This window comes from Aquila chrysaetos, chromosome 21 (assembly GCF_900496995.4).
Source record: "Aquila chrysaetos chrysaetos chromosome 21, bAquChr1.4, whole genome shotgun sequence".
Taxonomy (NCBI): Eukaryota; Metazoa; Chordata; class Aves; order Accipitriformes; family Accipitridae; genus Aquila; species Aquila chrysaetos.
Genome location: NC_044024.1, coordinates 8,229,923 through 8,253,439, shown reverse-complemented (window position 1 = coordinate 8,253,439; position 23,517 = coordinate 8,229,923). Strand labels below are relative to the sequence as shown.

At 44.4% G+C, this 23,517-nt stretch overlaps 1 long non-coding RNA gene across 1 annotated transcript; it reads left to right on the top strand.

Moving 5' to 3' along the window:
- The first annotated feature begins 2,142 nt into the window (after positions 1-2,142).
- LOC115333908 lies at positions 2,143-23,319 on the top strand. Its single transcript, XR_003920953.2, has 3 exons — positions 2,143-2,293; positions 19,500-19,678; positions 21,788-23,319. It is a non-coding gene; the product is annotated as an uncharacterized LOC115333908 (long non-coding RNA).
- The last annotated feature ends 198 nt before the right edge of the window (positions 23,320-23,517 follow it).

Here is a 23,517-nt window from a genome sequence, read left to right as displayed (position 1 = left end):
CCTCAGCAGAGAGTTGCTGCTGACTCTGTTACAGTACAGAGAGCACCCTGGGCTGACGGGACTCTCCTCTGTGGTGTGAACCCTAAAAATGAATCCTAGCAGATGTAAGGAACACGATAAAAACCAGTGGGAAAAACTAATACTAATCAGAGTAGTAAAGTCAACAACACATGTTCACCTTCTGATACAGATGGTAAAATATATATGCTAGAGCAAATGACTCAATGTGTAGAAGAGACGAGGGACTCCACTGAACCTATCTTAACTAGCTAGTCTACATAAAACTACCTCTAAATTTTGGATTTTGGCTATTTGATTTTTTTTTTCCCCCCAAACAATGAGTTGCTCCCCTTTGGAGGAACAGAGGCTGAAGGTGGGTATTTGCAGCTGAGACTTCAAAATCTGTTTTCTTCACACTCACAGGGAGTTACATAGGGAAAAGCAGTTTCTCTTCTTGGCAGTCCTAGCCTCTTCCAAGCCAACTTATAGCCCAACATCTGGCTCCTTGCCCTTAATGCAATGTTCTAGCAACATTTCCTTGCTGTTCGGTCCAACTGTTTGGCATCTGCTGCTTCTTGCTGAAAGGCAGCTGTAACTGAGTCAATCCTTGCCTTGCTGTTGCTTTGGACTGCGTGTTCCAAATTTACACAGCAAGTCCATTCATTGGTAACTTCTCACTGCCCTGGTTGTCGCACAAAGGTCTCCTCTCTTTTTCCTTGATTTATTTGGCTTTTGATGCAGTTCTCTCATTTCAGAATTTCTTTTTAGGAATTTTCAGTATGATGCTACTGGGGAAAATGGACCGGAGAGCCTTCTGGGGGAAAAAATGGTGCTTAAACTTGGTAGATGTTTCTAGAGACATCTGTCTTCACTTTTCCAAATGGCTCCATCCATAGTGGTGCGTTTTTTTTCCCCTTCCTGCAGGTCCTCCAGCAGGAGTATTAGAGTCTGCTCATGTGTTTCCTCACCCAATGAATTTCTCAGTTGTAAATGACACTATTAGCTGTGGGAGACGGCGGTCCACCTTCTGTTCCTAGTGATGTTTGTGTCTGTGAGAGACAATGAGATTACTCTAGATTGAAATTGAAGCTTTCTGTCTTATACAATAGTGTTTTTATTGAAACTGTAAATCTGCAAAATGTTTTGGAGTTGCCAAAATGTCTTGTGCTGTTTTTCATTTCAACTCAGACCAACAAACCCAAATGCCAGTTCTGACTTTATTGCAAAGTTTTAACTTCTAACACTTTCCTTCCATTTTAATTGGGAAATTTCATACTATAGCTTTAAGAAGCCTTTATTTCATTTGAGATATCATGAGTTTTCTGGAAAAAAAAACCCACAAGACCACTTCAGTCTGCCAGAACAGTCTTTTTCCTCCTTGGAAGCTGCATTTGCCCTTCTCCATATTGAATTTCTGAAAAACTGTACTCCTGCTTGGAATTAGTGTGCTGATTTGATCACAGCTCCGAAGTCTGTTTGTGCTCCCGGTTCTCCTTGAGACTAGCATGAGCCAAGGCAGGATTTTGCCATTTTGCTCCCTTAAGTAAGGTGGCCTATGCAGACAGGCATGTTTGTTTAGCAGAGCGTTCGTACTAAATGGTACCAACAATGTTAAGTAATGAACTTTGCTAATACATTTTGATGAATTTCAAAGACCAATTAAACCAAGAAGAGCACAAAGTAGTGTGGTATAAATATTTAATGTAAACTTATGGATTACATTGTTCTGGAGATCGCTATCAGAGGCACTTTGAAACCACATGTGGCTCATGATAGCTAGACAGAGCCAGTTTCAGCCAGAGATGAGTTCAGACTCCTCTAATAAACACCCCTCCAGGGATCACTTTGAAGTGGCAAAATTTTATGAGTAGCTAAAAAAATCAGACTTCTGCAGTCAACAATAAGCACCGTTGTATTTCCTCTCTGCCCTAATGAAAAGGACAGAATATGTATTTTTAGTACCCTTCTTCTCCAAAATGAAGGTAAGATAACATGGTTTTGAGAGAAAAATGACAAATGAAGTGAACTGTTCATGGGGAAACCGAGCCTTTGTAGCTGGCAGCGGTCTCCAGATGCTCTTAGAGCAATGGATTTGGAAGGAAGATCTTTGTACCAGCTGCTGTCGGTGACGTGCGCCTGGGCTGGAGCAGCCTCTGCTCGGCTCCATGTTACACAAACGGATCAATCCCCGTGTGTGCTGCGAGCGCCGGAGAGAACAGCACGTTCTGCCCTTGGGTTTTATGAGCTTGAGCTGCTGGCACGGCCGCGAAGCCCCCACCCGCTGCTAAGTGCAGTAAGTGCCTGCTCGTCTTTGCTCTTCCTCCTCAACTCTCTGCTTACCTCTTCACATTTCAGCAATCAGATGCAAAAGGTGAGCTCCGGGGGTAACCTTGATGGCCGTGCAAAGCGGGAACCACGGAGGTGAACTCAGGGCAGGACTTTCCCACAGATTAAGGGGAGTCTGTCACGCTGGCGAAGACCGCACAGGGTAGAGAACATGCAGGGGGGGAGAGGAGAGGATGAAGCAGCTATATACCCACTAGAAGAGGGGCTGAGTGGCTCATCCACTTAACTAAAATCAGTGGTAGAGACTGTTTCTAGCACTTACCACTTCATCAGAGCTTTTCACCCAGCGATGTCGGATTGCTGGAGCTGTGCCCATTTTGCAGGTGGGGATGCTGAGGCAGAGAAGGGCGGTGGTACAGTGGAAACCAGGAGTACAGCTCCTGCCTGCCGACTCCTGTTGCATCCTCCTTTATCAGCCAGGGAACGCAGCCAAGAGCAGAAGGTTTCCTGCCTGGAAGTCAGGGCTGTGTCTAATGTGGCTCCCTAATTTAATTTGGATTCATGTAACCGGTCAGGAGCACCTGGGGATAGCATCTCTGCATCTATAAGCCCTCCCTCAATAAGAATGAACTCTAACCTCTTTAGGGTCCCAGATGCCTCTCTCCACGGGGATACACCCCAAGCCAACCTATATCACAGGTGATTCTCCCAGGTTAGCCTCACGAGTTCACGACTGGCAGTGACTTGGCCTGCTGAATATGTGCCATGCATCTTGCACAAAATTTTTCTTGGAAAAAAGTTAAAAGCAGCAATTTGCACTTAAAAGAGTCTTAAGCAATTGCAACAATGGCAACTTAGAATCCACGTTTCCAGAAAGTTTTATAATGCTGGAGACATCTGTGTTTTGCACTGTACCGGGTTTTATTTTCAATCATTTTTCTCATTAAAAAAATGTGTGTATCTCATTATGTCTTCATATCCGAGCCAGCATTTAATTCTCTGATTGCATATGGTCGGTACAGCATGTGCCATTACACCCACCAAAATAATGAAATGACAGTTCCCTTTGCAAAGTAGAAGACTAGAAATAACTTTCTGCTGAGAGATGCTATTAATTTTTCTCTTTTTTTTTTTCCCCCCCAATAAAAGTGAATAGCTAAGTGGCCATGATTCAGATCTCAGAAAGTGTTTTCTGACTAGTCTGTGACTTGTCATATAAGGGCTGCACTGCAGCTTTGATATTTATGGTATATTATATCCATGTAAGAGTTATTTTAAAAGGCTACGAGAAATATCTGCCTCTTGTTTTATGTATTATTTATCGGCCTCTTATTCTTTCCTTTATGCCGCAGAATTTTTTTTATCTTTCCCCTTGATATTACAAAGTAATAGGCCTAATAACATAATTCACATTGGGAAGATGTTCCCGTGCTTCCCTTTGCAGGCAGCCGGGATCCGAGCAGGCTGTGCCCAGCTGGTCCCTGCCACCAGCCCGGGCGCTCGTGCAGACGTGGCTGCGGTGCCGCGGAGCGCCGTGCGCGGTAGATGGCTCTGTCAGCTCTTCCTCGGGAAATCATGGCTTGCTTTATTAGAGCACCTGGATTTTTCCCAGTCTTTTTTCAAACTTTATTGCTGCTGTTCATCTTGTGTTAATTTTTTTTCCCCTTAGCATTTCCTTCACCTTAGGAAAGCTTCTCTCTTCCAGAAAATTTCTCATCGTTTGTGAAAAGAACTTAAAATCAATGAAAAGCAGTGAAAGGCAGTATCAGGGTTCTTCCCTGGCTGGACGGCGGAGTGTGAAACCAGCAGTTCTGGCCCAGCAGCATCAGGTGTGAGGGCCAAAAGAGCTCCCATTAGCCCAGGGCAATAAATACCCATCTGCTAAACACATGTGCAGTAAAATCCTGGTTATGCCGGTGTGCAACAGTCCCAGTTATTGAGGAGGTGGTTTGTGGATGGGCAGCTTCCCTTCACTTAGGACTGAGGAGGATTATTCAATAGAAATACAGCAATAATTTTTTTTTAAATTTTGAGTCTCTAATTTCTTCATTTTCCATGTTAATTAGTCTCCTGGCATGCACTTGTAGAAGAAAGCAGTCTGTTAGCTCTTGCATCGGCTGCCTTGTGCCTGTCTAAATTCATGGAAGATATTACTGTTGCTCATCCCAAACATAAGACAGCTCCTTTAGGGAAAGAGCTGGTGCAAAAGAGCCACAGCACTACTGCTTTGTGCTGGGGAGTCCCAGCAGTGTTCTGGGGCTCGAGGTGGGCAAATGGAGCACAGGGGCCCACTTCTCTGTATCGCTCCATTCCCCGCACTTACAGATCGATCAGTGTATTTTGTCAAAACTCCAGTGACCTGTTTTGTTGCCTTTATCTCCCTGCTGTAGTCTAAGCATTGAATGTTGCCCCTGAAGATAATAAAGAAACCGCTGTACGTTCGCCCTAAAGGTATCAGTTACAATTAAATAATATTTTTCCCGTATTGCTTTTTTTTCCCCTTTCTACATGAACTCCAATGACAGCCCTTTCAGCAGCTGTTTCCTTCCATCACCGTTTCATCAGGTGCCCTGTTGCTTTAGAGCGATTCTTCGCAAACCCATTGCGCTCATTACCCTGTGTCTGCATGTAAGTTCGCTTATTGCTGTGCAGTTTGGACAGGGATCGGACCGTGTTTTCCAACGGGAAGGCTCAGTCGCAAGCATGAATCATATGGAAAAGACACGTGCCAACCAGCCCAAAAGTCATTGCAAGCCTCATCTTGCCAGCGTTGTTTATTCCGATATACTTTGTTGAGTGGATCTCAACGAGTAAGACAGCCCCAGGAAATGGGTGGGTGTTTGTTCAAAGGAAAGTAAAAGCCAAACGTGCTTTTCAACAGGGTTCACCTTTCAGGGTGTCAGTTGTTGTGATCTGTTTTCTAGACTGTCCCTGCTCTTTGAAGCTACAATGCTATGTTTTCTTTCCCTGATGTCGACAATGTACCTGGGAACATGGCCCCTAATCTATCACTTACCCCATTTGTTACAGTCTGCAGTGACACATCCTTTTTACTTTTTCTAGCAGGTATTTTTTAAATAAAAGAAGAGGCAGACTTCTTAGCAGCAGCTTGGTTATTCATCAATATTATTAGATTCTCCCTTCCCTCTCCTGAAGCTAGGAATAGAACCCTATGAAATTACTGTGGAGGATGCGCTCTTAAAACAAAGCACCGAGTAAGGAGGATGTGAAAAACATGTACAGCTGAAATACAGAAAGAGATTTTGTGCGCCAGTGTAGGGGGAAAATTACAGTCAATACTTGGAGTATGAGCTGGCAGGAGGCTGGCAGGGGAGAAGCATGAGAAAGACAGGGTGGACACGCCATGCCCTTGCCCCGCTGCTGATGCCAGGACTTGCCTCTCACCTGCATGAGGTTGGTCATACGAGAGGAGTGCCTGGCCGGAGCTGGCAGGGTGTAACAAGTGCTTTTGAGAAATATATTGGATTTTTCCTTCCTTCCAAACCTGGGACACACACAAACCCAGAGAAAATGCCACGCCTCCTGGAAATCTTGGAGAGGTATTTTTGTCACATCGCACAGACTCCTTGCACCAGGATGGCTGTTTGCCGATGGGGTTGTGTTCCAGCTGGTTTGCCCCAAATGAATCAGGGAGCAGAGGCAGCCACAGAAATCACTGCACCGGCAGCACCCTGGCCCTAACAGCCCACCCAGGCAGGAGGTAGCATGGAGCATCCTTCCCGGTTTGATCCTAGAGGGTGTTTGCCTGCTGGCCCAGCTTTGGGAAAGGAGCTTTGCCCTGGAGAAGTGCTTTTACGGCGTATTTATCGCTAGTCCCTCCCGGTTAGGTTCACACTTTTTTCAGTGGGTGACTTAAGGAAACTAAATCTGCAAGCAGTGGATGTACCCAGACTGCTGGGGGTTTGAACAAGAGCTGCTTGGAGGGAGAAGTACTTGAGTCTCCATCACAGCCAGCCGTGGCCACAGGTAGCTTTCCAGCAAGAGCTGGTGTCTCGCTCTCTTTGGGAAGTGCTTGTTAGCCTTGTCCCAGACAAACACAAGCCTAGGAAACTTCTTCTTGGGCAAATGCCTTGTCTCTCATTTAACAAGCAGAGAAATAAAAATGCAGCTCTCTCTCTCCAAGCCCATCAAAATATATATACAGAGGCGAGGAGTTTAACAGGGCAGTACAGTAAGTGTTAAAGCTCCTGTAATCCCACCTGTGCTGTACTTACAAACTGGCGGATCTTAGGCATGAAGGAGAAACTGGAAAAACCGCAAGGTGCAAGTGCTGTACATAGCAAGAGCTGGTACTCCAGCCAGCACAGGGAGAGCAGTTTCCATCCTTCAGCTGTGGCTGCTTTGCTTTTTCACATCTATGGCATTATGGAAACACAGCTGCTATTATGTTTCTGCTGCAAACACATAGCTTGCAGATGTGGTACTGCCTAGAAAAGTCCTGGGCTTCCCAGGAAGTTGTGCTGGCTTTCTCCCACCTTTCTGGCATGGGTTAATAAGGCCACAGGGTGCTGGATGAGAAAACACAGAGCTTTTCTCTTTGTGGTTTTCACAAGGCGCAAGGTTCACCTGTGGTTCAGTGTTTAACTAGAATTAAGGCTGACAGCTTTTCCCTATAAATTAAATTAATGAGATGTTTGAACTACTGCTAAATTGTTTGTGCAGATCTTTGCTGCTTGATATTGTCTCTGTGCTCCCTTCCCACAGGCACCCTCCGCAGCCGCACTCGCACCCTCGCCCATGCTGGGATTAAAGGAGCAGTTATTACTGGGGCTGCGTGTGCCAGGAGATGTGGCCGCACAGAAGCTCCCTGCTTCACACAGAGCCACTCCTGTGCAGGGAAAAAAGTTTACTTAAAAAAAAAAATCCTGCCTTTCTAATCTGGCAGGATGCATTTGCTGGTGCTAGTTTAAGGGCACTGTGCAGCAGCAGTGCTGCCTCATGGTGCTCCTGCTCTAGGTAGTTCGCTCCACTTTGCCCATTTCCATAGGCTTTTCACTTAGATGTATTTAACTCATCCTGTTTGTCATGGTTTAGCCCCAGCCAGCAACTAAGCACCATGCAGCCACTCACTCACTCCCCCCCACCCAGTGGGATGGGGGAAAGAATCAGAAAAGTAAAACTCGTGGGTTGAGATAAGAGCAGTTTAATAGGACAGAAAGGAAGAAACTAATAATGATAATAATAACAATAATAAAATGTCAATAATAATAATAAAAGAATTGGAATATACAAAACAAATGATGCACAATGCAATTGCTCACCAACCAAAACCCAGTTAGTTCCCAAGCCACAGTCCCCCCAGCCCCACTCCCCCCAGTTTATATACTGGGCATGACATCACATGGTATGGAATAGCCCTTTGGCCAGTTTGGGTCAGCTGTCCTGGCCGTGTCCCCTCCCAACTCCCTCCAGCCTTCTTGCTGGCTGGGCATGAGAAGCTGAAAAACCCTTGACTTATTCTAAACACTACTCAGCAACAAATGAAAACATCAGTGTGTTATCAACATTCTTCTCATGCTGAACCCAAAACATAACACTATACCAGCTACTAGGAAGAAAATTAACTCTATCCCAGCCGAAACCAGGATACTGTCCCAGCTGCTCACAGCCATCTCCCTACAGCAGCTCTGCACTTGTCATCACTTCCAATCCTTTTCAGTTAAAATGGGCTGGATTAGCAGAGGTTGCTGATTAAGCTAACGAGCTTGTTCAGGCTAAAATGGGATAAGGGATATATGTAGCCAGAAGTAAGAGCTTTGCCTCCTGATAGAGCAGCAGTGAGCGTGGTCTGTTTGCCTGTACCACCAGCTGCAGGAGCTCAGTGGCTCGATCCAGTCTGGGGTCAGCTTGGAGAGACATCAGGACCTTGATGATTATGGGAAGCTTGCTTGAGTTAAGTCTGTTCCCTGAATAGCTCTGGGATGGTAGGTAAGGTGGGTAAGAGGTGTGGGTGTTAGTGTTTCTGTCTTAAAGAAATACAGTGCTTGGAGGAGGAGAACATCTACTCTGTGGAGCAAGCAGAGCAAGTTATTCAATGAATAGCAACCTTGTTGAAGACAAGCTTTTTAAGAGCAGAAATGGAAGTCCGTGTGAATTGGTAAAGCTCCCTGAGTGCTTACTTTGCTGTATCTTTGCAGAGAAAGGCTTTTCTTCATGATAGCACAATTCCCTGCAGCAGAGTAAAGAGGCAGTCGTGACCTGGGAGCTGTGGTTGCCCAGCTGAGGAGGGGAGAGAGCACATTAGCTCTTTGTTGCTTGAAAATTAATCTGAGCAAATATCACTGTCAGAGGAGTTAATAGCTGTAAAACAGATAAAGCAAAATGCAGGTAATGAGGCTATTTTACATGTACATCTTAAGAGATTTTTTTAGCTGTGGTCTGATACCTCAAGGAACCAGGCATTTCAGTCCTGTTTGTAGCCAAAATCTGTGGTTTGCAGTAAAAATAGGGTTTGTTTTCAAAAACTTCAAATTCCTTTTTTCTCTTTTTCTTCCATGCCATTTGCACTGCATCTCCATTACAGTTCAGGATGGATGTAGAAAGTAAATGCTTACCCTTTTTCTACTGTTTGACCCCTGGCTGCATCCGTGGAAGCATCACCCAAGTGAGCACGTTGCAAGCTTGGAGAGCACGTAGAGCGAGTGTTGGTTTGTTTGCAAATGCCTGTGACTTAAAACCGGTTACTAGTAAAGGTAAAATTCTTGTAAGGGGAAAAAGTCATAACCATTGCTCAAACAAATGCAGTCTCTCTTGGCCACTGGTAGCATTGCAAAAGTTAAGCTGAACAGCAAGTTGCCAAACAAGAATAAAATGTGACCAAGTACAGTCATTTGTCTGATGGAAGGGGAACGGTTTTCTGGCAGAATGATTTAGCATCCAGGATTCCCCAGCTCCAAGAGGCTGAAATTGGACTGAATGTAGAGTTGTGTGTATTTGGTGGTCTCTTTGCCACTGACATTCCCATCAGATCAATGTTTTCCTGGGGAATCCAGATGCTGTTTTATAACAGGAGCATTTGATGTTCTTTGGGAAAACTTAAATGTCTGCTTCTTTCTGAATCATCAAATGAATAGTTTAGCCATGAAGCTGTGTTTAAAATATCATCCATTTCCCTCTCTCTGGTACCATATTCTGTTTAATAAATGCAAACACAATACAGAGAGTGTTGAAAGAAAAAAATTAGAGATCCACCTAGGGCAAAATTTCCTTAATGCAGGGAGCAACTAGCACAGAAGACAAAAATGAACATATCATGCGGACATGACCTACAAACCTTGCAGCTCACTCTCTGTTAGGTTGAGAGTGGCTGAGAAGGGAGGAGATGGGCAAGGTGACAGGGACAAGAAGAGAGAGGCTAAGGCAGGGGAGGGTGCTTGTGATGGGGGAAACAGGGAGCACGTGTGGATTAAACCTAATGAATATAGTGCATTTAGTTAGATAACTCTTTGTGGGAGTTGTCTCTACCTGGGATGTCCAGTTTGAATGGCACTCCAGAATTATGGGCTGTCCAGCTACTGTTTAATTGTTGGCATAAGGATACTTCAGGCAGATTTTGGTAATCTCAGCCTTTTGGGCTGATGCAGTGTTTCTTCAGGATTACCAATGAGTTTTGTGTCCTTTCCTGTTTGCATTTTCATCTAAGATTTACAGCAAACGGCAATGAGAGATGCCAGAGGGCAACTTTTCAATTCTTAGCAAAATAAAAATATGTGCCAGGATTCATGCATATATTCATGTGGACACCTGTGTTATTGAAACACATTTCCTTTGCTATTTGTGCTGTATTTACTTGAACCGTTCTAAAATTCAAGTAATGCATAATACTGAAAAATCTCCTGTGGAGCTTGGTAGGAAACACGAAACTTCATTTTGTGCTTGGAAATACTGCGCTATATATTACTTACTCTTTCCTTCAAGTACTTCCAGCTTGGAGCCTTATTCTTGGCTGGAAACAGTGCAAACCCTGGAGAGTCTCAACAGGCTGTGACCAGAGCAAAGCCTTAGGGGTCAATACTTGATTATAAACCCTGTTCCTGGGCCATTTCATTTTCCACCTAGTACTGAATGTACCTTAAAGTCTTGTCTGGCTATTTAATATGCTCTCTCATCACCAAAACCATTTGCACCTTTGGTTAGATTGTTTAATTTATAGATTAGATCTCTCCCCGTATCCTGGTATCTTTTTTTTTTTCAGCTGACTAGAGGAGCTTACGTTCCTCTCAGGCTCAAGTTACAAGTGGCTAACTCTTCCAGGGAGATATTAGCCCTCTAAGGACCTTCCCTCCATGACTTGGAGGAGGTGATGCTTTACTGCTGCGAACATCTGACAGACTGTTAAGACAGAGAAGTGCAGCAGGGAGGAACAGGCCCTGTATTACGTTGGGATGTTTAGTGGGAAGTGTGGTGAGGTCCTGACTCACTGCTCAGACACCCTCCTATTTAACATATGTCTAAAATGTAGCTCTAAGCACATGTGCAGAACTTACTGCTGTAACAAATCTTGTCAGCCTGAACGACATTTGAGATGAAGAACAGGAACAGACGCCTTCAAGTTAGAGCCAGGGAAGAATAACAAAGAACCCGTGTCTAGACACATCGATGCTATGGTATCACATTGTCGCCCGTGTCCTGCTGGCACAGGTCCCTGGCACGAGGGTTTTACTCCGAGATCACATTGCGACGAGGAGCTTGTGGTGCAGCCCGAACTGGCGCTGTTCAGAACTAATGAAGATAATCAAGAGTTCCCATTCCGTGAAATTGCAGTGCACCAGGCCCTCCTTGTAGATGTGATTTAAACTTATGAAAACTTGTCTTGTTTGCTGCTGGGAGGCTGAGGCAATGGCAGTCGTTCGATCTCTTCCAGCCAAGCCTGGGTTCGAGGTCTCTTACCTGTGAAAAATCAATAAATCAAACTATTAGAAGGTGCCATACTGATAATTGATTCTTCCAAGAATATTTTTCCCAAAGCTTCAACTATTTCCAACAGCAAGAAGTTATAATGAAGACTAAGTGTATTTATGAAGTGAAATCATTAACAATGGATTAGCCAGTGGAATCCAATTTCCTGTTCCATCAGTGATGCTAACACAGACTGAAATTTCATTGATGTATTGGGCATCATTGTCATCCTCTTAACTGAGAGAAAAATTATATTTGCCATTCTCCACTGGCTGCACTTTGCAGGCAAAACTGCATCTTATAAAAAGGATCAAGACAGAATCTTAATGGAGAAAGTATTTACAAGAAAATAAATGTGCACATAAATATTTCACAGGCATCTCATATGTGCTTTGTGTTTCATCATATTTAATGTATGAGTGTAACTATTTTACTTGTGTGGATTTTTTCCTCTTAAGCAATGTCTTAAGGAGCTTAAGGTAGAGACATACATTTGTGTGAATGTCTGTAGGGTTTTATAAGATAATATACGGAAGAGGAAGAAGAAACCTTCTAGGAGTTCTTTTTATTAAAGAACAGAACAAAAAAACCTCATTTACCACCTTGTAAGTATTAAGTACTAAAATCCAGGTATCTGAAGCTCTAGTCCCTGCTTTTATGCTACATACTCTCAGCCCTGCTGTGGCTTTCCCTCTCCGCCAAGGCGGGTGGCATGCAGCTCACAGAAATGGGCTTCACTGACAGTAGCAGGGAAGTGGCTGTAATTTTGGATGGCCAGTTTTAGTCCAGCGGACCAAACCACCTCAAGCAGAGCAGAAATCTGGACTAAGCAGAACACCAGTGTCACCTGCAAGTGTTGCTGCCTTGCTGCTCATTGCTGTTTTCTCCCAGCCCCTCGGGAAATACATTAAAGAGCAGATGATCTTGTAGATGAATCTTGAGGCTTCTCTCTCTGGGAAAAACTGATTATTTAATTCTGCTCCTTGCTTTCCGAGTGCTCTTCATCCTTCCACCCCGACCCAGGATCATATTTTAGCATCTTAAGTAGCCTTCGGTAGAGGACTCTGCTGAACTGCAACAGGGATGTCCGTATGATGTGTATGGTGGTGACTGAGACAAGATGCTCACTGCGTGTTGTAAAGTTGTGTCTTTAGCCTACTTAGCACAGAATAAATCCAAGCTACTGTCTGTTAGGTCCTGTGAGCGGCCCTTGGCAGTTCAGTGTGGTGCACTGTCATCACAAGGTCACTGGTTTATAACATGATGCTTTGGGGTGTTATATAGGTCTGCAAACAGTGCGCTTATTTGCGTATGCTGGTGGTTAATTTTTTCCTCTCTAAATTGTTCTCTGCCACAATAATATGATTTGGGAAAAGCCCAAGGAGGTGCTGATGGCCAGGAAAATCAGCTGCTGTGCACTTGGGGGGGGGGTGGTGGTGGTGGTGGTGTTACTCCGTGTGTGGCCAGGTAGGTTCCAACTGTACCTCCCCAAGCATGGGCTTCAGGACTCTTTCTGTAAAGACAGCTTTTCTCCAGATACCAGATCACTGTCTTAAAACAAAAATGAAGTACTAGATTTTGATCCCAGCAATACAACAAGGCAGTGATTGATACAAAGAAAAAAACAAACAAACCCAATACTTTACTTAGGGAAAAGTAATTTCTGGAAATGATGTTTTAAAAATAAAGACATGGAAAGTTTGAATACAAAACAAATGTGGCTTTGCTATAGGCTTTTAATGAAATCTGTTTCTCTTTTCCTGCCAATTAAAAATCCCCCAAACAATCCATTTCCAAACCAGCTCAAGGTGACCAAAAGGTAATTCAAATAGAAGATAAGACCTGATTGCATTTGGACTCATCTTGAGTTTTAATACATGCAACCATGGTATTTTCTCATCATGTAAAATCTAGAGGAAAAATTTTTTTTAATCTTTTTTTTTAATGCTAGTGCTAAAATTCTCTGCTAGTTATGAACATTTCTGTTATGATAGTTGCAGTGTTACCTCCTACAGCCACCTCTCCCACTGACACAGAAGCTGGGGAACCACGTGGCTGTGTTTGTAGTGCACCAGATCAGCTCAAACTGCACATGAAGGAGGCTTTGCCCTAATAAGCCACAGAGTTTGCCTCCGTTACCCCCTTCCAGGAGTGGGCTGACCTCACTGGAAGGCTGGAGAAGATGGTGTTCGGAGGAAAGATTCACTAGAGGGGGTCTGTTGCGGTCATTAGTGCTTCTGCCTTTTAACCGAGTGATTAAATACAAACCAGAGCTCTAAATCAGGTTAAGCAGCCAACAGGGGCTTTACTCCTCGCCTTCGCTTCATATGCAATGTAGTTAGCATGTGATGCCAGGTAACTCTGCTGTTTCCCCAGAATAGCACTCTGGTTTTTCTTTTGCAGAAATCCATGAAAAGATCCCCCCTGCACTGACAGTCAGCACTTAGTTTTAAATTGCACTATGAAAATAGCTATTCAAATGCAGTTTCTGCGGAGTTTGGGTCTTACACTACCCCTGTGGTGCTGAAGGACACAAACGCAGCACCGCTGTCATCATCAATTTTAGCACTGGTGAAGATGTTAAACCTAAACTGCGCTAATAGCGTGGGGTTAACTTCAGTTGAGTCATTGTACACATAATATGAGATCACCGTTCTCGTCTCCAGTGTGATGCCACAGAGGCCAAAGCAGTGAGGAAGGCCATCCATTACGTACCCCAGCCTACTGCTCTTGAAGCTTTTATGGCCAGCATCCCTCCTGGGCAGTCCGGGACCTGAGGCTGGGCTGGGTTGGCTGCAGGTGGCGATGCTCGGCAGGGAATGTTCAGCTCGATCCCTGAGGAGGAGGCTGGATTTGGAACCCTAGTGCTCAGACCTGGGCTAGAAATGTGCAGTCTGGGTCCTTCCTATTTGGAGAGGGGTGAGGGAGGAAGAGGCCAGCATCGCAGAGGTGACGGTGGTGTGGCACAGTTAAAATCAAAAGAATGAAAGAGAAAGCTGTGATGAAGAAGGAGCTAATGAAAGGGAAAGAAGTTGTCACTGCGGAGGCAGGTGCGTATGAGATGAGCCCAGAGAGCAGCATGTTTTCCCATTCAGGTGGGCTGGGGGCTCGCAAAGAGGGAGGGATGCTTGCTAGATGGGACGCGTGGGCTGGCACTACTCCACGAAACCAAACTGTGCTGGGGATGCTCAGAAGAACGCCTGCAAGCCCCCCAGCAGTTCTGCCTTGGAGCAGCCCCTTCCCTGTGCTTAATGCCAGGCTTTGGGGATTGGGGGTCCTGGATGTGATTCCCTGCTTCTCCAAAGGGAGCTTGGAGGATTAGGTGAAAACAGGTTGCCTTGAAAAGCCATCCTGTAACTGGAAAAGAAATCTATTCCTTGCCATTAAGATATTCAAATCACAATGTGCCATATGCAGCATTTCCCCATGGGTACAGCCAGCAGATGCACTAGCAGGCCCCCACAGCCCACATTGGACAAAACAAATGCTCACAAACCCAATAATAACCATTCTTTGAAATTTGGGCCAGTCTCGGCTCTGCCTGTATAACCAGTGAGGCTCTGGGATGCATCTGAGATCACACAGGAAATCTGCAAGGCAGGGACTTGGATTCATGCCTCCCCATCATATGGTGGTGCTGTACCAAGTGGACTGTCATGGAATAAGAGGAGTGAAGGAGAACGATATTTAAATGTATGCTTTACTGGGGAGGTAGACTAGAGGTTGAATGCATGTGATTAGGTATCAAGCTTTAGAAGAGGGTCTGTGGCTGGAAGATGGGTTGCAGAGAGTTACCTGATTTCTTTTGTGTTCTTCAGTCACCTACAGATTATCAGAAGGTCGCAGGCAGGAGGAATCCTTCTTAACCCTGAGACTCTACTCTTAATATCATGGTTGTGTTTTGCACATCAACATCAAATACTACGTGGAAAAATTATTCTGTTTAGAAAAGCATCAAAAGCTATCTTCAAAGAATAATGTGTCAAGACCATGTACAGGCTCTGGCATTTCTGAAGTTGCTTTCATACTCATTAGTCTTTAATGAGATGATGAGTGACTTTTTGCCTATCAAAAGTTGCAGAGACTTTTAACTTTCTAAGCACCTCGCACATCAGTAATGTCTGGTTTTGGTAGTCCTCCCTATTGCATTACATTTTGCTTGTGTGCTTTTAAGCCTTTTATTACACAAAATGAGGACTTTTACTTTTGCCAGGTAAACCCTACTAATTTACAAATTCTGCAGGCTTTTCCATTTATGAATCAAATGGATGAATTAAATTGGACTGGGACAATAAATATGCAAGGGATGGTAGAAGATACCATCTTCTGAAGCGTAGCCTTCATCTGGCTTAGCTGCACAGACGCAGTGTAACAAATCAGCTCTGTTTACCAAAGTGCTTCTGGTGTTTGCCGTGCCGCATCCCTAAATGTCATTGCTATGAAGCACGAGAACTTCCCACAGGCCCACCGGTCTCAATCTCTAGCTGTTTTTAGGGAAGGTAACAGATTTCTGATTTGGGCAGCTATTTCTTTTTGAAGCGGGAAACTGTCTTCAGAAGTAGATCTTTGATGTAAGGTAATAACTGGAAATGAAGGGCAGGACAAACTGATCCCCTCCCCTGCTTCCCTGCAGCACTGAGCTGAGAAAGGAGATGTTACCAGGCCCTTGCTTTTTCTCTTAGCATGCTCCTGCTCTGCACATAAAGTGTTTCGGCTGTATTGGAAGTACCCTACAGATTTGTGCTGGCGTCACCTCCCGAAATGTCACAGTACACCCTTGCTTATACAAGAGCCAGTTGTGTTTGATGAAAACAAACGCCAGGTTTCACAGGCTCACTCCCAAAGAGGCAAAACCGACTCATCCTTGGGACTGCCTGTGAGCCGTCAGCAGGTTGGGGACTCCTTCAAGTCTAGTTGGAGTTAACAGAAATCCTGCCTCTCTGCTTTCTTGCATCTGCATTGGGGAAAAGGTCTTTTCTAAAGCTCTGACATTAAGCTTTTCTGTCATACGGAGCTTGCATATAATAGGGGATGCAAGTTATTGCTTTCAAGGGAATAGTGTATGCTGTGTTCTTTTTCTTTTTATTATTATTTTTTTAAAGTCAGATGCCTCCATTACTCTGACAGCAAGGAAAGTGAGCAAGTTGCATAGTCTTTTCCCTCCCCTCTTGCATACAGGGAATAGGGACACCAGCAAAGTTTCTCCCCTGTAGTAAGACTGGGTGCTTGACTGCCTGGACAGGGAAAAGCTGTCCCTGCTGCTCCCTGGCTGGAGGTGGCCCTTCTGCAGGTAGCAAGGGAACAACCAAGGGAAAAGATTTCCAGGTTTTCTGGCTGAGGTATCCGAACCCGTTCTTTGCAACCCTCAGCCCTTTGCTACCTCCTCCCTGCAGTTCAGTGGGATATTTTGTGAGTTCTCTGATTTTAAAATCAACCTGCTGTAAACCTGTTGCCCTGGGCTTCTGCCAGCAGAGTTTTAGCTATCCCACTGGACCTTGTAATGGTAGAGAAAGAATGCAGCACTGGGGTCTGAAATGCAGCTGACAGTCAGCACATCTCTGGATAACATCCTCCTCTTCCCTAGCGAGATGTGGTGCACACTGGTATTGGTAGGTGGGAACAGCTGCAGCACTCTCTGTGGGAAAGAATTAATACCATTTAAAATGAATTATGTGCTTGAGATAAACTACCTCCTGCAAGTGTGTTGCCTCAGAAGAGTCTATAGCTTGTATTTAAGAGGATTGACAAGGTGTTCAGGCTTCTGCAAAATAGGGAGAGATTTAAACTTGTGAAGGAACTACAAGTTCTCATCTTTCTTGGAGGTCTGGGTTTCTCTAATCCATGTCTATATTCTCTTACATTTAATTAGAGACAAGCCCTGAAATGACTTACTGGGCTGTGTGCATGCTGAATCTACAGCTGAGACAAATTCATTTGTCGAGTGTAATTCTGGAACATGACCCACCACCTTGCTCTAAAACGCCGGGGTGCAGGACCTCCAGCGGGCTGGGGAGGTCATGGGAAGAGCATGCTCATCTCCGCTGGTGCAGGATCTTCTGGCTGCCTTTCAGGGATGGCAGAAGGGCTGGTCTTGCCTGTGCCAGTAACAGAGCTAGCGAGGTTAGTGCTTTGCACTTGTAACTTTCTTTTGCAGTTCTGGAAGTACCAGCCCCATCTCCTCCTGCGTTACAGTAAGCATCAGAGCGGTGCAAACCCCTTCTCAGCATGTTCCTCACTGAGTTTGCAAATGCACTGCTTGGAAAACTTGCTGGTTATGATATCAGGTTGGAAGTGATCGTCAGTTTAACACCTGCTTTGTAAAAATGTGTTTGTCGAAGTCATGTTTATCAATGAAACCAAGCTGGAATTAAATATTTGAATTGCTGGAGTAAATATGTTGGTAAAATGATATGGAATTAACTGATGGACCCATGGCGATATGGCATTTGTATCTTGTGGTTTCCATAGACACACGTGACAGTGTTTTGCAAACACTATGCACCACCTGAAATATATTTCTGCTACTTCAGGAATAATAATTACACTTAAGTGCATTCTGCACAAAAACACCCCTTAAGTATCTGTTGAATGATGAAAACTAAACAGGTTTTCAAAGGTCACTGCAGCTTTCTCAGGTCTAATCTTAAATTTTTCCCAAACTAGCAGTGGAGGAAAACAAAGGCAGAGAAAGCCCCTGGCCCAAGGTCTGTGCATGTAATTTTGTGATATGGTCCAGTGAGTGCAGTTCAGCTTGGGGCAAGAGACTGGGGTGTGTGTATGCCCTGTCAGCAGCAAGGCTGGTTGGACCCGTGTTGGGTAAGGGAATGAGAGATTGGTTGGGGAGATACAGCCTTGAAAGAGTACTGAGAGAAAGGAGGAAAAGGAAGGTTCAGGAGAGAGCAAATAAAATGAGCAAACGTATCCATCCACATCAAGCAGAGTGTCTGAAGGTGGCAGATATGCGAGGTTGGAGGATGGTTCCCTTCAGCATGTGAAGGTACCCCTAATAATAAGAAGTTGCAAAGAAAGGGACATTCAACCTGAAGCAGCACTTTGCTGATGGGAAGTTTTCCTCTTCTGGAGACACAACTTCCAAATGATGCCAATGCTTTGAAAGGCTCTGGCACCATCCCTGGGATGAGCGCCCTGCACCCACTCTGCACTTGGGCGAAGGCCGGATCTCCTGAGCGGTTCAGCCCCGCCGAGCACACCGAGTACTGGCCCCGGCTCAGATCCGGTGCTGACTGTGGAGGCTGAGCTCTTACAGAAATCTGGCTCATCTTGTGTAGGAATAATTGAAACAGTCAGAATTATTATTCTCCCTCCCCAGTTCTTCTTCATATCAAATATGCATTTCCCCCCTCTAAGCTCTAATTAAAAACTAAAGGAGAGGGAGAGAGGAGGAGGAAACTAATAATGCCAGTCACACATTTGGCTTACAAAAAAGAAAAGCAAAGCACACTCTAATGCATTTGTGGACAATAGGTAGGAAATTATTCACACTTAATAAACCTCTTTGCTGTTAATCCCTGTTAACCTAGGGGCTCTGTTACTTATATCAAAAAGTCTCCTCACTTGCTGTTGCGTTATTGCAAAGAATGAACTTTTGTTATTAGTTTTTGCAGGGGCTATTGAACCTGCTGCCTCTGGAGTGCTGGGGTGCTGTGCAGACCCAGCAGCCTGGTCACAGTCACGGTAAGAATATTTTATCACTGTGATGCTCCTTCCCCTCACCCGCTGCAGTGCTGGGAGGACAGGAGGTCCCAGGACACACACCAATGTCACGGAAGGGTCGGCCACAGCTTCCCAGGTCTTGATGCAGGAGGGCTGCTGGGGTCATCTGCTCATTAAGATGATTGAGAGCTGCTGCTGGTGGGGTGTCTGGGTGGATTCCCACCACCCGAAGGGCTGAGGATGAGTCTGCGCTGGAGAGTTTAGAAAGGACCCGAGAGCTAAGTATCTGCCAGCCCTCCCGCCACCTCGCTGGAGAGCTGGGAGTACAACGGACGGATGTGATTAGTACACTGTGTTAAAAACCCATATTTTTCTTGCGTGATGCACAGTCTTTCACAGCTTTCTCATCCCATGGAGTAATGCCCAGAAATTGATGTTATGCTGTTGTAATCGGAAAGGAGCAGGGGGCTGCAAGGGGCAGAATGGATATTGCTGAGAATTCCTCATGCTTAATGATTTTCTTTACAGCAGCATCATCTTCCACCCTCTCCCTTGCACCTGGGCTTCAAACATCTACAGGCTTTTTTTTTTTTTTTTTTTTTTTTTTTTTTTTTTTTCAGTTTTGGTCTGTGACATTTAATTCCGTCACTGTTTTTCTGAAGCAGCTGTGGTGGCAGAGGCCAGGTGACTCATCCCGCCTGTAACCGATGGCTCAGGAGGATGCAGATGCCATCAGTGTTACTGGGAGCTGCAGACGATCCACGAACCCCTTGTGATGCTGCTGCGTGGCTGACTCAAGGTGAGCGAAGGTGTATTTGCAGGTAGGGGGTGAGAAGGAGCAGCAGCACCAGAGGTGGCAAAGGATGTGTAAGAAGAGGAAAATGAGATTTTGGGGAAGATCTAGTGTCAGAACCAACATCTAACACAGCAGCAAGGTGTCCCTTTGACTCCCGAAGCAATTACCAAGAAAGCCCTGTGCTCTCGCTTTGTCTGGATGATGGCTCTTCCCTTCTCTGTAATCTGCAGATCTTCCCTTCTGGCCCAGCTGGACCCAAGTTGTCAGAGAAAGCCTCTGGCTGAGATGTCACCAAACTGTGAGGTTCGCAGGAGGGTCAAATCTTCATTTGATATCAAATCCTTCAAAGGAAACTTTCCCATTGATTTAATGCATTGGGTTTTTTTACATCCAGTCAGGAGTTTTATCTCATTAGTTCTGTGAATTAAACTGTGCACCTGAAATCCTTTAATTTTCTTTCTAAGAGAAAGATATTTTAAATTCAGAGCTGGATAAAAATCAAAGCATGAACATTATCTGGCTGGACTGTAAGTCCTTTATAAGATATTCAGAGTGAAGTCGGTACAGCTGCACAATGTTATTCCCAGTTAATGTAATCAATACCCTTCTCTCTTGCAGTGTTGTTACAGGTGTGTTACTCTTCTCTGGTTCTGGTCAGTGAATTTTGAAATATTGTTTGCCTAAATTTGCCTACTTCTCACTATGCTTACTTGACAATGCTTTTAATTATCCCCAAATCAGATTTTCAAATATAGAGGTTTCTCCCCTCTGTGATTGCTATGGAAATTTCACCTGGAAAATCAAAGCTTTCAGAGGTTGTTTCACTTTCATCTTTTCTTTTTGATGAGGTCCTAACACATCAAAAATCCACACTCAGAACCATCCTTCTGTACTCAAACATTTAAAATACCAGGAGGTCTTCATGGTACAGGAGTGCAACTGGGAGCATCACATCACAGTGCTCGCTGGAGCTTGGGATGAGGACCCAAATCATGTCAAACCTCGGGATGCTTGGCTGGAGCGTTACCTGTCTGTGGGCACCACTGCTGGGACTGAGCAGAGCAGAAGCATGTCAGGGCTTGATTGAAACTGGACAGAAAATGTCCTGTAGGAGCACATTTTCTCCAGGAAAAACCCTGGGCTGAGAGGATTCAGTGCTGGGTTGCCAGCAGCCAGTTACTAACCCTCTAAAGGCTTTCTGTAGCTGGGGGCATTAAATAATTTAGCTGTCTTTCCATCCAGACTCTTGGAAATTTTTCCCACGTGTTGAAAAGTTCTCCAGGCCACCACCGGTAACTGGAATGATGAGAGAAACCCAACCTGAGTACTAACACTTGTCATGACAAAGATGAATAAAAAACATGTGGGGAGAAGCAGCCCTCCTGGCAGAATGACATTTAAATGTGTTTCCCTCCTTCGATTTAAAATGCAAGAAGCAAGTAGATGCAAGAAGGTACTCGCTTAAGGTTCAAAGAGCTGTTCGTGTAAAGGATCAATAGATCCAGCACTGTATTTAGCGTCATACTAAATGCTGGACCAGGCAATTATTTTGATTCATCGCTGTGGTAAGCAAAGCATCCAAGTGTGACAGAAAATTCTCATATTTTCTTGCTGCTTGTGTAACTGAAATACTTCATCTTTAGAGGCAGTTATGTTAAAAATTGATATTCTGTTCTTGACAGGTATTGTCAATGGCTTGTTAATTCAGTGTTAGTTTTGCAGGTTTTTTGGCATTTTGTATTCACTCAGTCTCTGATCCATAGGATATCTGTGCCAGAGGGACTCTTCCAGCAGCACCAGTGTCCTCTGAGCCACCTGGCTGGAGCATTAGGGAGCAAATGTGCTTATTGGTATTGCAGGGAAAATTCCTGCTGGCTCCAAAGAGCCAGTTCTAGAGTTGGAGCCATCTTATTTTAACAGTCTAAAGGATATAGGTCTAAATTTACTCAGGGTAACAAATTAGATAACCAACATATTACATATGCTCAGCCACTTTGCTTCAAAACTCTTTAATAGTTCTGTATTCACTAACAGCAACAGCCAGGTGTCGTAATGTCTCAAATGAAACCTGCAAGAAAAGCTCATGCACTTTTACTTTTTCTCGTTATATAGGTAAAAGCAGCAGATGCTTCTGACATCCTTTGCCAGTCCGCAAGAGAGCTGAGATACTGTGAATTTATGACCTGTGCCTGCAGTGGATTTCCCACATCAATGACTTGCAAGTACTGTTCCTTCCAGCTAAGATGAACAGAAGTTTGATCGTGAGACTAATGCTGTCCAGAGTATAGAGTGGCTTTGCAACCAAGATGAGTCTTCATCGTGAGTTTGCAACGCTTTTCAGCCACAGAAGGGTGTGTTGAAGCCAATTAAATGAAATGCTGAGGGAGCTGCTGACCATCCTTGTATGAGTGGTGTGTGACGTCCTGGGTAGCTTGTGAAGAGCCCAAGGACTTCCATTTGTACCCAGGGTCTTCATCATCTCAGATACCTACAGAAACATGGGCTTGGGAGGGGGAAAAGTGTTAGAAGTGAAGATAATATTCTGAGAGGGGACCAGCTCAGCTTGCGTATGGGAAAAGCACAAACAGTCCTCTAAAAATACAGGAGTATTTTTATGATACCCAAATGAGTATCTGCTGGAGGCTTTTGAGGAAAAGTGTTGCTCCCGAGAACAACGGCCTTTGGACCTGAGGACATGAGGCTGTTTGGAGCTCTGGGGTTTCAGCTCCTTCCTCGATGCTCTGTGCTTGTTGAAGAACCTCTTGACTCTATCAGCTGTGTAAGTCTTGGCTCACATGCTACAGAGCAATTACACCCATTTGGGGGCAAAGGGAACTGATTACACCAATTCTGGAGCATTTACCTCCTTGCACAAAGTTGCAGCTCTTTGTTATTCAGTATGATTTGAGCATGCTGTGAAAACCACTGCAACTCTTCAATTACCTGTGCCATAATGGGTTAGAGATACAGGCTTGTCCTTACGGTCCGGGGCTGTGAAACTGTGTAATTGTAACCCAGGTGTCATCTCTTGCTGTTTTCCCTCACTGGTGCTGTAGACACACCTGCTTGAAGAAAGAGGAAGATGTTTGCTTTAATTATGTATATATACATATTTGTATATTTGTTTCTTTTAAAGTTATTCAAATTCCACTGAAAAATTCTATAGAAAGTTCTTTAGAAAACCACCAACTCTTAGAATCTTTTGTGTACTTGCAGTTGACAAAAACACCTTTCCAAGAGCTGCTTGTGTTCAGTTGATGCATAGTCAGAGGTGCCTCTGCAGACTGGTTGTTGCCTGTTCTTGGCAATATTTCTGCCTTAAATCCCTATTGCAGACTCAGGCTATGATGTCACCTGGAGAGGGGCTTCAAAAGATCAGCAATAGGACTGATCTGGCCTGCAGAATATGGCAGGCAGCTGGAATCTAAATGACTGAAAGTAACAGTGGAAAGCTCAAAATTTATATCAGATATAATGGATTACAAGTAAGATTTATAAAAGGATTACAGAAAGCAGTTAGTTAAAGCTACTAACAGTAAACAGGGATTAAAATATTTAGCTAGCTGTAAAAATATGAATAATGGAGTCATTTATTTAGTTATGTAAAGAAGCTGCGTACTTTAAACTGACAACAAATAACACTCTTAATAGCACTAATATTTTACAATGTCCATGTATCAAAATCCTTCCATGCCTTTTGCTTCCAAGCAAAATCCTCTTGTATCGAATCAGTGCACAATACAGAATTTCCTCAAGCGACAGACATGCTCACAAGGGGGTAGATCACCCAACAATGTAGTTATTTGCCTTTCTGCCTCCCTTCCCTTTCCAAGGCTGTAGCA